Source organism: Equus quagga, chromosome 3, assembly GCF_021613505.1.
Source record: "Equus quagga isolate Etosha38 chromosome 3, UCLA_HA_Equagga_1.0, whole genome shotgun sequence".
NCBI lineage: Eukaryota > Metazoa > Chordata > Mammalia > Perissodactyla > Equidae > Equus > Equus quagga.
This window is the reverse complement of record NC_060269.1, coordinates 58839228-58845403: the sequence shown is the minus strand read 5'-3', so window position 1 is coordinate 58845403 and position 6176 is coordinate 58839228. Positions and strand designations below refer to the sequence as shown.

The 6176-nt window shown below is 42.1% G+C and overlaps 1 pseudogene; it reads right to left on the bottom strand.

Moving 5' to 3' along the window:
* Positions 1-232: 232 nt before the first annotated feature.
* LOC124236663 (FACT complex subunit SSRP1-like) lies at positions 233-4056 on the bottom strand (annotated as a pseudogene).
* Positions 4057-6176: the final 2120 nt, after the last annotated feature.

Here is a 6176-nt window from a genome sequence, read left to right as displayed (position 1 = left end):
TGAAGCAGCAGCGGAGGACACCTTTCCTGCTGCCCCAGGGAAATGCATAGCCCCAGGAGAGCTGGGTTGAAAGGTGCAGAATCCAAGGACTACATTTCACATGGAAGAAACTGGTACCAAAACGTGGAGGAGGAGACTGGGAGAGTGACAACGACCTCTTGCCCTGGGGGACAGGGCAAGTGCAAGGAGAGAAAAATTTTCTCCTCTCTCTTCATTGGATCCTGACACCCAGTTATTTGAGTTGGGTAGTACTGGCTAGTTTCTCTTCCTCAGAGTCCTTACTCTGCCATCTCTTCTTTTTCACTCTTGGTCTTTCCTGAAGTATGACTTTCCTAACACAAACTGTCCTCTTGAAGCTCTCACTTAGCTGCCTTGTCAAAGACTTGGATAGTGAGAGCTTAGAGGGTGTTGGCTTCTGTTCCATCTTTACTTTTTTTTTTTCTTTGACTTGCCCCTCTTAGAAGATTCACTCTGGCGCACTTTATATTCTTTCATGGCTTTTCAAATATTCTCTTCTGGTATCCTCAGCCTTGCAATCCCACTCTTCTTTCTTCTCCTTGGGCATCCCCTTCCAGATCTTGTATGCCTTCTTGGAAATATCCATGATACTGATGCCGAGATGGGCAGGCTTGATCTTTTCTCAAGTAGCATTGAGCCACAGCATGTATGCAGACATGTGCCTTTTGGGGGCATTGAGGACTTTGCCCTTCTCCACCTCCACAGACTTCTTGAGACCATTGTGATCCTTGACTGTTTCAGCTGTTTTGAGCTGTTTTCTCTTCGTCTCATCCCAATCACTGTCACCATCATTACTGGAAGAGCTGGCTGGCAGAGGCGTTACTGTTAAACTTCTCTGCCATTTCCTGCTTTTCTCCACCTGACTAGAATGACTTATCAGTTTCTTCTCCTGAGTCACTGTAGTTTTTGGTGGCATTCTCTAAGCAGGCATCTTTTATCAGTTCCACGAAGACATCACACTCATCTTCATCAGAGTTAGAGGCCTATTCATTGTAGTTTTGGTTCATCTTCTCTTTTAATATTTGGTTTTTGATGTTGAGCTTTTTTGCATTGACAAAATCAAATGGTTTCTCATACTCCTCCCTCTCAATGCTGCCGAAGGTATACTGAGTGCCTGCTTGGTCTCAATTTCAAAGTCAAAGGAGCAAGTGGCAGTGGTGCCATTGGCAAAGTTGATGAAAGAGATTTTGTCAAAGCAGATCTGTCTGGGTGGCTTGTGAACCTAGATGAAGCCCCACTCAGCAGGTAGAGCAGTCCTGAGCTCACCTTGTAGGAGCAAGTGAAACACTGGGCCCCTAAATGTCCTTGGAAGTTGCCTGGGAGTGTGACCTGGTGGTTCACCAATGCTTTCATGACTTGGCCAACCATCTCTTGGAGGGATCCCAACATGTTCTTAGTGAACTGCCTATCAAAGTGCTTCTCCATTTCTTCCTTGTTCTTGTTGGAAGTCAAGGAAATGTCCTTGTCCTTGGAGAAAAGGAGGATCAGGAAGCGGTACCAGGTTCTGCCCTGCTTGATGGAGGGATACAGCCTGATCACAAAGAATATCTGGTGATGGTCCTTGTGACGCAACAAAAAGAGATTAGGTACTGAAGTGTAGGAGATCTTGTAGTCAAAGGCCTTGCTTGTAAGCACTTACTTTAAGTCAATTGAATGGAGCTCTTTAGAAATTGTACCATCCGGAGGTAAAATATAAAAACTTTTGTAACATGTATAGACACACACCGACCGACAGACATATAGACAAACATTTTCCTTAGATTTGACTTTGGTGTTCTCATAGCAGACCATGGTGAAAAAACTTGTTTTCCCAGGTTTTTTTTTTTTCTCTTTCTTATTCTTTCTTTTGGCCTTAGCAATCTGGCTTGGGATCCCCCTTTGTTAAGCAACTGCAATCACAGCATGAAGCCAACTGGAGTCTGGAGGAAAGGCTGCCCATTCGGGAACTGATCGAGCTGTTTTAGAAGCTCAATTTCCCGCTTCTCTTTTAATATTGTTTTGTTATAAAGTCTGAACAACTTCTAAGGATAGTGTCGTGGGTCAGAAAGTGTGCTGCTTGTGAGTGTTACTCCCTATAGAAAGGTCGTAAACACTCTCTTACGTGCCTTGGTTTTTCCCTCCGGCCACCTAATACCGCCATGGGAGCTTGGAGCGTGGGGGTGACCAGCACTTTTCTGCGCGTCCCCAGATGAGCCTATAATTAATTACCGTGAATGAGAGTGGAGTTCCCTATGGGACCGCTGCACATCACGAGGATTGATCCTCTGACACTCCCGCTGAGGTCCTTAGTCACCTAAGGGCACCTTTTTGGTAAAGGCCGGGAGGAACAAGTGTCCTTTTTCTTTGGAGCTGAACACATTCAGTCTCTCATTTCTCTATCAAGCAGTTTGTTCAGACTTTATAAACACAATTCTTTCCAATTTAAAGCCAAATTAAAAACGTCAGCCTTCCCCATTCACTCCCAAGTTCCTCTAGGTTCTTCTAACCTAGGAACTTCCCTCTAGGCTCCTCTGGCCTATGAACTTCCTCCTAGGTTCCTCTTACCTAGGGTATGTACTGGTACCCCTTAAAAACCTCTAGTCTTAAGACCTTACCCAGCTCATATAAACTCTTGGACCATCAACTTAAAATAAGGAGGTCCAGGTTTCAGGAGAACTCATCAGGGTCACCTGAAGAATGCAGTGATCTGGTGGGGCTCAATGGGCCCTTATTGGTACAGAATGCCAGTTCAGTGTAGATTCCAGGTGGCCTCCGGTGGGTTTCTCTGAAATCCTGCCATGACTACACCAAGAACTATGGACGAAAATAATCCATAACCAATCTATAAATGAAAATTTGGGTGAGTTTATTTTGAGCTGTAATCTGAGGACCATAGCCCGGGGCCTTTCTTCCCGAAGGAAGAAAGGGCGCTGAAGAAGTAGGGGTACACAGGGTGGTTATATACCCTCAAAGAGTATGTTTCACATATGATTGAAATGTCCCTTTTACAATAGTCACGAGGCTGCTCTGTCAGCACAGCGATTGATGGAAACGGCAGATAGGTCTCCTGTCTCAGTGAACGCCACGGGGTGGCAGGTGTGTTGCCTCGGGCTGGGCAGTCACAGATGAGCACTACAATCGGTTCCAAGCCTAAAGAAAGATGCTTAATCTTTAAGGAGATGCCAACGTTGGGACAGGGAGAGAAGTTGCACCTTTATCTCAAGGGCCTTTGCTCTTGCCATAGGGAATCTTTAAAGCAGATATACAATGCGTGTTCAACGGCCTCGGTCAGACCCTTTTGGAAAGACAAGGTCAGGCCGATTTAGGTTTATACCAAATGGCTTCCTCATATTCTCCAATATATCCTATTGCTTGCCATTTTTATTCGTCACTGTGCAGGTGCAGAAGGGTGGTGTAGATCCAAATGTTCTAATGACCATGTGAAATCAGTCATTGCAGCTCCCAGATGATGTGTCTCTAGTACCTGGATTATGACTATCTTTGACAGTGTATACTGAGTAAAGGCCTCAACTGGGTCCACACCATCATCTAGGGTGGGAGGCACATAGAAGTGCACCTCCATGAGAGAGACTTTGGCATCAACATTGTGGTGGAATTCCAGTCTCACCTCATTCTTGCCTGTGGTGCACTGGGACATGTTTCTGAGGGGTATCTCAAAGACCGGCTGGTCGTCATGTCAAGGAAAGACAGCAGTCCACCAAACTTTGCTGTCCCCCCAGTTCCAGCCCTTCACACATAGGACCTTCTCCATTAGCTTAATGCGATAGTGAGTTTTGAAGAAATAAGAGTTTCTCAAATTCAGATTCTTATAAGACAACATGTTGTAGGTAGGGACATTGTTTGTAAGAAGCTTAAATCTATGGCCCAGAGCTACGCTGCACTAAATGCCTTCCATCTGCTCTCCAGCCTTGATGTTGTCCACTCTGCCCATCTTGCTGTCTTTTAGGATGATGCCCAGGTGGCTCAACCTCAGCCAACCATCATTCAGGGAGACTTTCACCTCTTGGTAGACATCTTGAACTCCAGTGTCTCTGCCATGAGAACAAAAATTTGTGTTACTTGTTCACCACCATTTTCTCAACACTTAGCACAGTACCTATTTTGCACTCAGTAAATGTGGAATAAATGAAAGAATTAATGAGTGCATGTCTTTCACAGTACAGCTTGGTATGGACCATGTACAGGTTTATGTCACAGAAATTCCTATATAAAATTCAATAATACTTCACTAATAATAAATATTGTTCTATAAGTGACACCAATGTTTACCCAATCACCCACATAAAAAAACTAGAAACTTCTCATTTCTGGTTCCACATGTAAAGAGCTTGGAAGGAGCCACACCATCCTAATAACAAGTAAAAAGCTACACAGTCTGAAAATCAACAGCTCTTTTAGGATCCAAAAGAGAGATGACATAGGCAAACCAAGGCCCTCAAAATTAGACAACAGACAGGAAAATACAGGGGGTCACAGCTTACCGGAGCAGATATTCATGTGTGAAAATTACCATGGGAAGCAGGTATTATCAGAGCCTAACTGACTTAGGGAAAGGGAAAACTAAATTTCAGTCAGTTCTAGCTGGGAGAAGGGAAATATTCAACTCCAACCACTCCAGTCATCCTTCCCCACCAGAAAATTAGATGTTGGTGTGTAGAAACACTATTTATTTTTGTATGTGAATTTTGTATCTTGCAACTTTGCTGAACTCATTGATTAGTTATAACAGTTTTTTGGTTGAGCCTGTAGAATTTACTATATGTAAAATCATGTCATCTGAAGATAGAGACAATTTTACTTCTTCCTTTCTAATTCTGATATCTTTTATTTCATTTTCTTGCCTGAGAGCTCTAGCTAGGACTTCCAGTACTACGTCAAATAGCAGTGGTGAGAATGGCCACCCCTTTCTTCTTCCTGATCTTGGAGGAAAAGCTTTCAACCTTTTGCCATTAAGTATGATGTTAGCTGTGGACTTGTCATATGTGGGCTTCATTATTTTGAGCTATCTTCCTTCTATGCCTAATTTGTTAAGTGTTTATCATCAGGATGTTGAATTTTGTCAAGTGATTTTTCTGTGTCTGTTGAGATGATCATATGATTTTTTTCTTGCAGCAAAAATGTATTTGATAAAATATGCTTATGGATGTATCGTATATATTATGTATGCTTATGTATGCTAATTGAATGACAGCAATGATTCAAGGAATGGGAGCAAGGAATTAGAATTATTTTCCCTCTTCCATTAATTCAATTATACTCATTTATGGAATGTTTCCTGACTGCTCTAGCTTTGAGATTTGAAATCTTTCAGGTGGATTTCTTCTGCATTTGTCTGTATCTCAAAGTTTTATCACAAATGAATGTACAACACAGATTGTAACTCCAACTGGATTATGAATCTCTTGAGAGTAGAGGGTACATTTTAGATTCTGAATTGAGAACATCGTAGGTGCTGAGCAGCTACTCAGTGATTGGTAGCATGGTGTTTGTTTGGATTTGCTTATTGACATTTTCATGGAATTCTTCTTATACCCAAATACAATTGGATGCTCACACAGTAAGGTATTCCACCCTATTTTAGTAGGACCTTGTGGATTTCTACATTTTGGTTTAAGATATACTGTCATGTTCATCTGTGTGTATGTTTCACTAGAATCTTAATATTTTAAAATCTTAAGAGGTAAGGCTGTAGAACAAAAAGCTTAAGCACTTGGGTCATGGGCAGAGATTAACCTGGTTTAGGATGATCACTGGGTCTTGATCCAGCTGCATAACCTCAGACAAGTTACTGAATTTCCAAGCCTCAGTTTCCTCATCTGTAAAGTAGAGATGATGAGTTCCTATTTCATAGACTATTGGGAGAATTAAGAGACATAGAGTAGCTGTCAACTTGAAAGAAAAGAACTGTTAACAGCTAATTGTATATCCAGTGAAGCTATCCTTTAGGAAGAAGAGAAAATCTAGACATTGTCGTATCAGTGGAAACTAAAAGAATGTCTTGCTAGCAGACCTAACCTTAAAGAATGGCTAAAGGAAGTTCTTCAAATGAAAGGAAATGATAAATGAAAGAATCATGGAGCGTCAGGGAGAAAGAACAATGGAAAGACCAGAAATATGGGCAAATACAATAAACTATCCTTTTCCTCATGTGTTTTCCC